Here is a 9,718-nt window from a genome sequence, read left to right on the forward strand (position 1 = left end):
ATACGGAAGACCCGGCCTCACCCGTCGCAAATCATTGTTTCGCTTTCATGGTGAAACTCCTTTAAAAGATAAGGAGCTAACTCCTCCTCATAGCGTGCACTCTGCAACCAATCCCAATCTATCCGGTTGGGCACGTAGATCTCTTTCTTCTTTATGTCAACCAACTTCTTCTTCCACTTCCGCAATGTTGAAGCGGACTCGATTTGTGGGAAATTCAACCAAGGAAAGTCCCCTTGGTGGCCACTGGAACTTTGCCCCCTTCTGAACATGATTTCTGCAAAACAAAGACACAAAACCCAGAAACACAGAATATAATTAAAAAAAAGTCTCGCATATGTTTCTCGACTCGACTCGTCGAGTCCATGTACGACTCGGCGAGTCGCACAAACTGCACGAGTCAGTCGGCGGGTCGATGGAAATTGGACCATGGAACCTGGAAATTACGTCAAGGGTTTTGTCTAGGCACATATTATTAAGGTATTAAGGCCAGAATAAGCATTCAAAACAACATAATTCATGAAAAATCAAAACCCTAGAAATTTATTACTTTTCAAAAACGGGTTTTTTCATGCAATTTCTATCATAGATAGCCTTATAATCATGTTCTTAACAGAAAACAAGAAGAAATTCATTACCTTTTGAGATGATACTTGAAAATTTTGAAGAAAAATGGAAGAACATTTGAATGCTTGAGAGAGAGTTGAGAGAGAGGCGCACGTCGAGTGTGTGTGTGTGTGAAAAGAAACTGATTCATTAGGGTTAAAACCCTAGTTACCGGTTGTAAAAGTAATTTTAAAATTATTTTTTTCTGTAAATAATAGCGACTCGTCGCGATGTCAATTTTTTTTTTCTGAAATCCATATAGACTCGTCGAGTCTTTTGCAAAATTTTTTTCATTTATCTAAAAAATCATTTCACCCCACACTTAGCCCATGCACACTCTCAAGCAGACATGTCCGACGAATTGGAGAATTAACAATCTAAAAACGAAGGAAAATTTTCAAACAAAACTAAAAAGTAAAAGAAAGCAAACTCTAAATAACGGGTTGCCTCCCGCCAAGCGCTTCTTTTTAAGGAGTCGTTAGCTGGACTCCTTCCCGTCTACGTCTCGTTATCTTCCAGCATCAGGAATGCACGCCTAGTCTTTTGTGGTTTGTACTTTGTTTTGTAAGCGTGAATCTTCTTCTTGTAAGCCCTTTTCAATGCATCTCTTTTCTTTCTCACAACATCATCCTCAGCTGCTTGGGCTTCCCTTTTCCTCATTTTCTTCTTTACCCCATTCTTTTTCACCTTCTCTTGCACCTCCTTCTCTTTAAATTTAATTACTTCATATTTCGTGATGGTTCGTGCTTTAGGTTTAGTAGTGAATGGTTGATCAGCTTCCACCCTCCTTTCCTTTGTCTCTTCATCCTTTCCTGTGCTCAAACCATCTTCAAACGAAATCGTATCAAGACATGCTACATCGGCGTTTTGAACTTTCATTCCCATTCCTCCTTCTGCTGTTTGTTCTTCTAAAGAATCATGAATAATATCTAAATCCAAGGTATGTGAAGAACTAGTAACAAACAGATCTAAGTCGGCCAAGTATTTTTCAAATTCGACTAGACTCGTCGAGTCCATTAAAGTGACTCGGCGAGTCTGATCGGGTTCCATCAATTCTTGGGTGTTTTCTGAGTTGGCTCCTTCCAGTAGCTTTTCTAACTCCTCCAAGTCCTTGTTAACATCTCCATCTTCTTCGGAGTGTATCAAAAACTTGCTTGGATCTTCTTTTAGCAAAAGTTCAAGCTCTTTTTGTAATATCTCATCATCCAATTAGATAAATGAGATTTCTTCATTCTTTTCCTCTTCTTGCTTGGCTTCTGTAATAGCTTTAAACATTGCAGACTCATCACCCACCCTTAATGTCAATCTAGACTCACATATATCAATTAAAGCACACGCGGTGTTCAAGAATGATCTCCCCAAAATAATTGGAATTTCGGGGTCTTCTTCCATATCAACTACCACGAAGTCTACTGGAAAAATAAATTCGTCAACTTTTATAAGGAGATCCTCACAAACGCCTTGTGGATGAATTATCATCTTGTTCGCCAAATGGATCTTCATATTCACCGGCCTTGGTTCTGGTAAATTCAACTTCTTAAAGAATGAAAAAGGCATCAGATTGATGCTTGCCCCCGAATCAGCTAATGCTCGGGTGAAAACTTCATTACCAAATTGGCACGGAATCATAATATTTCCCGGATCACCCTTCTTTTCAGGTAGCTCACTCATCAATATTTCCACGACTTCAGCCAAATCTTTCCTAGCAGCAAAAAGGCCCTTAAGCAAGTTGAAGTACTTAGGTGTTTGGAGCATTGTTTCCACAAATGGCACATTAACTTGTAAAGCATTAACATGCTTCATGAAGGTTCTGTATGCTTATACTTTTTCTGCAGGCATGGCTTTTATTGGGTATGGCAGAGGAGGATTATAAGGCTTCAAAGAACTGACAGTTTTATCATTTACGCATGGACTCGTCGAGTCCAATGGAGTGACTCGGCGAGTCAGATCGGGTTTTGCTGGGTCCGATTCTTCTACCTTTTCTGCCTTCTTCTTGGAGATTCTCAGTGCTTCTGTAAATGTTTCTTCACTGCTGGAGGTTATTACACTTACATTCTCCATTCTTGGATTGGGTTCGGTGTTACTAGGAAGTTGACCCGGTCTTCTATCATTCACTTGATGCGCAAGCTGCCCCAGCTGTTTCTCAATGTTGAGAATTGATGCTTGCTGATTCCTTAGCATGTTTCTGGTCTCGTGTATGGCAGCATCGTGATCATTGTGTCTTTTTTCGGACGCGGCTATGAATCTAGTGAATAAATCTTCTAAACCGATTTTCTTTTCTACCGGTTCTTCCTTTTGGTATAGTCCCCTCTCCTTCTGCTTGTATTTCTCCTCCTTTGCCTTCTTATACTCTTCGTATGGTAGCCATTCCTTCTTTGGTTTTGGCCAATTTTTATCATATCGATCGCCACTTGAATAGAAGACTTGAGCTTTCTTATTTCCATTCTCATCCAAATCACAATCCTTTATGAGATGGGGCCCTCTACAATTTTCACATCCTACCCTACACTTAATTTATGCAATGTCCCCATTGCATATAATGCATGATAAAGAACAATAAAATAAAGAGGGAATCTTGATGTGTGCAAACTCACTTAGTTTTAAACCTACTTTTAATTATCAAATAACACACAAAAGGCAGTGAACCTATCAATTGTGGTATAGCTAAATAAGCAGGGTATCGATCACAGGGAACGGCAAATTAAAATTAAAAACTAATTTTATCTAAGTTAATTAATAAGTAGGGGTTTTCTCTAGTTTTACAAGACTAGAAACTTACTAACTATTCCTAATTTAAGAACTAGAAAATAAAGACTTAACTAGATTCAATAATTGGAAAGGAACTTCTGTTTAGTTCAACTTGGTTGACTCTATGGTTGATTTCAAGGTAATGGTGCAATGGATTAATTCTTTCATTGGTTACCGATTCAAGTGATTAGATTCATATTCACTACCCTAATAGCATGGATTGTTTGATCCATTTTTGTCATTCTTCGATCTAGACTATCAAGCTTAGCTATCACCGCCGCCATGCTATCATTTGCCGCGTTTACTACCCCCTGACTTACTTCGTTTCTCGGATTGTGGTATTCTCTAGAGTGCTTAGAGAATTCTTCAATTAATTCTTTAATTACCGGGGGTGCCTTCTTTGTGAGCGGGCCTTGAGAATCAAGCAATTGCCTTGTGGTGACATTGACTCCATCATAGAAGATGGAGACCTCTTGTTGGCTATTAAGGTCATGGTGTGGGCAATTTCTAAGTAGGCTCTTGTACCTTTCCCAAGCTTCATAAAGAGATTCTACGGGTTGTTGCTCGAAGTTGGAAATGGCTTTCTTTAGCTTGGCTATCTTGGAGGGCTGGCAGAAATGGTCTATGAACTTTTCTTTCATCTTGGCCCATGTGGTGACCGATCCGGGAGGAAGTGACTTTAACCAATCTTTTGCAGCTCCTTTAAATGTGACAGGAAGTATGCGAAGAAGCTGGGTCTCGCGTGGAACATTCGGTACGTTGAAGTAATCGGCCACATCATTCACTTCGTCCAAGTGCTTGTAAGCGTCTTCGTGATCCTTCCCGTAAAAACGAATCTCCTTGAGTTGGGCGAGAATATGGCCTTTTAGTTCGAAAGTAGCGGTTGCGGGAATTACGGGTTGCACAAGTCCCGGCCCGGTGTCATGACGCATCCTTTTCTTCCATTCCCCCATGGGGACTTCATCAATGTTAGCCATTGTGATAGCTAACTCTTCTTCGGAATCGGTTTCGTGCTTGTAAGTATGCTCTTCTTCTTCCTCGGTCCCGTACTCGATATCTTCTTGAATTGGTTCTTCAACTGTCAACGAGGCACTGGATGCTCCTGATTTGCTGCTCTTCTTCTTGCTGAAAACGGACTTTAAGTTTTTGAGTGGTGAGTTCTTTGAAGATGTGGTTTCTCCAACGACTTTTCCTTTGCTCCTTCTTAGTGCGGATTCCGGGTCTTCCAAAGGAGGGACCAGAGGTGTATCAGATCCTCGGGTCATGAAACAAACAAAACAAAAGAAACAAAACGCGTAAAAAGAACAAAAACGAAATAATAAAATAAAGCTGAAAAAGCGTCGGACTCGCCGAGTCTGCTCGAATGCACTCGGTGAGTTCAAGGCAAAAACTGAAAAATTTTCTAGTTATGCTAAAAACAGAATTTTATTGAAACTAATTCTACTTACTGAATTACTTTGTAAATAACTTTGTGTAAGATAAATCCCACACAAAGGATCGATTAAACTAGAATTTAATATTAATTTTAGAACCGTTCCCCGGCAACGGCGCGAAAAACTTGATGTGTGCAAACTCATTTAGTTTTAAACCTACTTTTAATTATCAAATAACACACAAAAGGCAGTGAACCTATCAATTGTGGTATAGCTAAATAAGCAGGGTATCGATCACAGGGAACGACAAATTAAAATTAAAAACTAATTTTATCTAAGTTAATTAATAAGTAGGGGTTTTCTCTAGTTTTACAAGACTAGAAACTTACTAACTATTCCTAATTTAAGAACTAGAAAATAAAGACTTAACTAGATTCAATAATTGGAAAGGAACTTCTGTTTAGTTCAACTTGGTTGACTCTATGGTTGATTTCAAGGTAATTGTGCAATGGATTAATTCTTTCGTTGGTTACCGATTCAAGTGATTAGATTCGTATTCACTACCCTAATCCTTAGCAAATAAACTAACTTAAACAGTGGCCAATTGTCTAATTTAATTAAATTCACTAGATTAATTATTCGGGTTAAGTTAGACTTGCAATAGTTAACTAATTTATTCTTTTAATTAACTTCTTGTTTGATGGTCATCTTACAAGCTTGCACATGGAGGGGAAGCCCTTGGCCACTTGATCTTCCAAGAAGGATTTGAACTAACTCGCCCTAGGATTGCTTGATGGATTTGAGAAAGGAGCCTTGGACAGCTCAATAAGATCAATCTTAGTAAAACAATGAAAGTCGTGAGAATCTTTGTACAGTTCTTTATTGCCACTCTTTCTCCTCACCATAAACATATTCATGGTGTCATGGAATCCCCACGAGATGATTCCTGACCTATCACCATACATATCTCTGAAACAATGCACGCCCAGATCCGTAATGGTGATCTGTGGTTTATCTCAGGGTGCCTTATGATCTACGCTCCTTTTGAATAGCAGTTGACCTTCGTCAGAAGACTTGTCAGTAGACTTGTCCAATTTGGCGCGTTTTAATGCTACTGCACTTGGAGCTTGAGCCGATTCCTTTTCAAAACGGTCCTCGATGATGGTGGTTCTGGTAGGTTGGGGAACAATGGGAACATCTTGGTTGGGAAGATAAATATGTGGCTCGTCAACGGATGACTTGAATTCATCGCCAAGTTTATCTTCTAGCTTTTTCTTCAAATCGTAGTAGCTGGCAGTCAATAGGCCAAAATGTGTCTGAAGATCTGTAATCTGCTTTGTCTTTAGAACTTTATCTTCAATAAGTTCGACCACTTGAATATTGAGCTTCGTGTTTTCAGTTTGAAGGTCTGCGACCTTGATAACCAACTCAATATTTCTCTGATTAAGATCAATATTCTTCTGATTCAGTACGTCGATCTGTTTCTGGAGTCCAAGAAGTGAGGGAATCTCTTCTCCTGAGCTGTCACCCCTAATAAAAATTCCTTTGCCGCGTGGGGGTGGTGTAGAAAATTGTTCTTCTGCCAGGAGCCTAGCTAGCCTGACCGAGGCAGCATTATCCTCTGTCATGGGAGGAGAGAAACCTGTTGGGAATGAAGAGCCACCAGCTTCATAAAAAGTACTAGGACCTTCACTGACGGGTTCAGCAACGACTATGACAGGTGTGGTTGTTGGTGGAGCTGTAACACTTTGAGTTGCTAGTCTAAGGACGAGTCTACATCTTTTACTTGGAGGAGGAGAGGCTTGTGCATTGGTGTGATCACTTTCCACTGGCTCAGATGTAGGTAAGACAACATCAAGGGGAGGAATCCCTGATACTGTCACCATAAGAGTTGCTATTTCTGCCGATGGATTGGTAGGAGTAGGCGTGGCTTCAAGAACATCTTCTTCTTCCCTTGTCTCTGTTGTCGGATGAGCAACTTCATCGACATTATCAAGCAACTTGTCGAGGCTTTCTCCGGTCATGAAATCTTCATTGCTACCGAAGTTTAAGGGAGTTTCATCATTATCGAATCCTGTAAGGTCGAGATCTTCATACAATTCAGTCTCAGCCCCCGACCCCTCATTGTAATCCCCTTGAACCTGTACCGAATGTAATTCGTGTTCCTCAGAGACTTGGGCATTTGCAGCTGGAGTTTCATCGGCATCGTGATCTGAAATGGTGATGACATCATCAGAAACAACTCTTTCAGAGGAAGTGGGCTCAGATGATGCTTTATCAGATGTTCCATGAGACTCGGAGGATTCATCAAGCTCAACAAATTTCCCGAACTTCACTAAAGGATGTAATCATTGGAAAATGACCTTGCCCTTCTGATTTTGTTTGATAAGACCAACAATGTGAGGACCCAAGGATTTTATGTCCAGCTTGTCACCATCCTTGACCATCTTTGGAAATTGATCGCCGATGAACACTTGAATAAACCTCGGATATAGCAAAAATACATCTATGGTTCCCCGGGTCATGGCATTTATGTTCACGAAGAACTCATCAAGAATAAACTTTGAGAAGTTGAAATTTATGCCAGCAGCCAAAGAGACAATCGCCCCTGTGTTCCTGAGAGAGATTTCATCAGCTCCTGATCTCCTGCTTGAGATGCAGCTCACGAACATGTGTGCCAGGAATCACCAGTAAGGAGGCAAGAGCTTTTTCACTGTGGGAGGGTAGGTACCCTCGTATCCCATCTTCTCAAGAATCCATTGTACATCATCAATCCCAATTTCAGTAGGAAAATTGGATTCATCATTGACCAGAAGAGTATCTCTGATGTACTGCTCCGTGATTTTGATCTTGCAACCTTTAACCACAGCTTCAATCGACATCTCTCCATTGACTTTTGACATCTTAGCCGTCTGCCAGAACTCCCGGATAATATTCTGATAAATGACAGGATTCACAGTAATGGCACACACAAAGCAACATTCTCTTAGTCTGTAGATCATTGATTTGAAGTCTCCATGAGCAGCCGGGGGTTCATCCAACACAATCGCCAATTTGTGCATGTCAGCAAACTTAAGATTCGCCATTGATCTGCACTAAACAGGCCAAGTAAGAAAACAAAGTATTTAAACAATTTAAAGATTTAAGTTTTCTTAATTAAAAAATTTTATTTTGGCCTTAAAAAATAATATCTTGATCAAAAATTGGAGTTTACTGTCAATATTGGTCAAACAGGGTTTACGGTCCAAACTGGTCATCTGACTGCAAGCTGAGTTTACGGCCGTAAACTCAGATGATGTTGAGTCCGTTTGTGTTGCGTCTAGGGCCTTAAGTTTTGTATCCGAGTTGGGCCTGTCCATCCGTGATTTTCTAGATTAGCTAATAGGGTTTTACTATAAATATGCATGCATGTATGCATGATAAGCTGTTGATTTTGACGTTCATCATTGTAAACCCTAAAACACCTCTACAGTCGAAGTTCTTTATCGAGCTCTTCTGAGGTGTTAAAGTATTAATCATTTGACATATTCAGCTCTTTTCTCGTGTTCTTTATTGTGTCTTTATTCGTTAACTTGCATATAATCATTCGATCATGAAAGAACTTTGTTCTAACAATTGGTATTAGACCCGGATATTGTGTGATCAATACACATTCCTTCTGTATTCAGAAAACTTTAGGGTTTCTGCTTGCATATAATCATTCGATCATGAAAGAACTTTGATAAAACCCTAATCTCAAGATTACAGGTCTGATTCTAATAGCTCACCATGTCTCACGATGATTCGCAAACAAAACCCATCAACATCTCAAATAGCATTGGATCTACAACCAGGGTACCCATACTCTATACTCAAGACTACGAAGTATGGGCTCATCACTTTGAAGACTACATGGTTGGATCTGAAGATAATGGCTATCTCATCTGGGAAGCTATCACTCTTGGACCGTTTGTACATTCGGGAATGAACACGACTGTTAAGTCTTAAAAGGATTACAACAAGCTGGTGACGGATGTAGAAAAGATGCCACAGGATGAGAAAGATAAGCTACTGTGTAACGTGAAGGCCATGCGGATGATAAGATTCGCCATGCAATCTGACACTTTTCGGTTAGTAGGTTCATGCACAACGACTAAAGAAATCTGGGATAGGTTGAAGGAACTTTACTCAACTGATGAAGATCTGGAACACTCCATTGAAACCCTGCTCCTGTCAGAATTTGGAGTTTTCGAACAGAAACCCAAAGAGAAGCTCATACAGACTTTTGATCGGTTCAATCATCTCCTAAGTAAGATGATCAAGCATGGAATAGAAAGGAAGTTGATCGAGCAGAAAGTGACGTTTATGAATGGGCTAAGACTGGAATGGATGGCTGTAGTTTCCACTGTGAAGGCACATGAACAGTTTAAGTCTTACTCTGTGGCGAAACTTGTGGGGATACTTAAGTCCCATGAAAGTGTAGTAACCAAGGAAGTGAAAGTGGTTTCTGGTGTGGGATCGTTGGCTCTTGTCTCTAAAGGAAAAAGTATTGTAGAAGAAGAAGAAGAGTCAAATATGTCTGAATGTGACTTTACAAGTGAGGAATATGCAATGATGGTCACTAATCCAAAGAAGTTTGCAAGGAGAAAATTTCTTGTCAGCAAGAACCGAAACTAGCAGGGAAGTTATAGTTCTGAGAAGATGAAGGATGAACCGAAAGTTTCCTCTCAAAAGGATGAAGAGAAAAAGGAGAGCAAGCTTGCAAGAGATTCTGGATATGACTACAACTACTGTCACGGAAAGAATCATTTTGCCAAAGATTGCATGTTAAGGAAAATGGATAAGAAGAGAGAGGGTGAAGATGATGAAGCGTACTATATGCGCAAGTTAGAAGAAATCAAGAAGAAGAAGGCGAATAACAGCTCAATGAATGCCTTGATTGTTCAGGAAAATGTTGGGGAAGATGAATTCGGTGGCGTGGTTGTGTGGTCAACCGACTCTGAAGATGAAGAGGT

The 9,718-nt window shown here is 40.1% G+C and overlaps 1 non-coding gene across 1 annotated transcript; it reads left to right on the plus strand.

Moving 5' to 3' along the window:
* Positions 1 to 3,837: 3,837 nt before the first annotated feature.
* Positions 3,838 to 3,944, plus strand: LOC145049057 (small nucleolar RNA R71). Its single transcript, XR_013683176.1, has one exon. It is a non-coding gene; the product is annotated as a small nucleolar RNA R71 (small nucleolar RNA).
* Positions 3,945 to 9,718: the final 5,774 nt, after the last annotated feature.

This window comes from Lactuca serriola, chromosome 4 (assembly GCF_051521515.1).
Source record: "Lactuca serriola cultivar US96UC23 chromosome 4, Lser_US96UC23_V15, whole genome shotgun sequence".
In the NCBI taxonomy this organism is placed as follows: domain Eukaryota; kingdom Viridiplantae; phylum Streptophyta; class Magnoliopsida; order Asterales; family Asteraceae; genus Lactuca; species Lactuca serriola.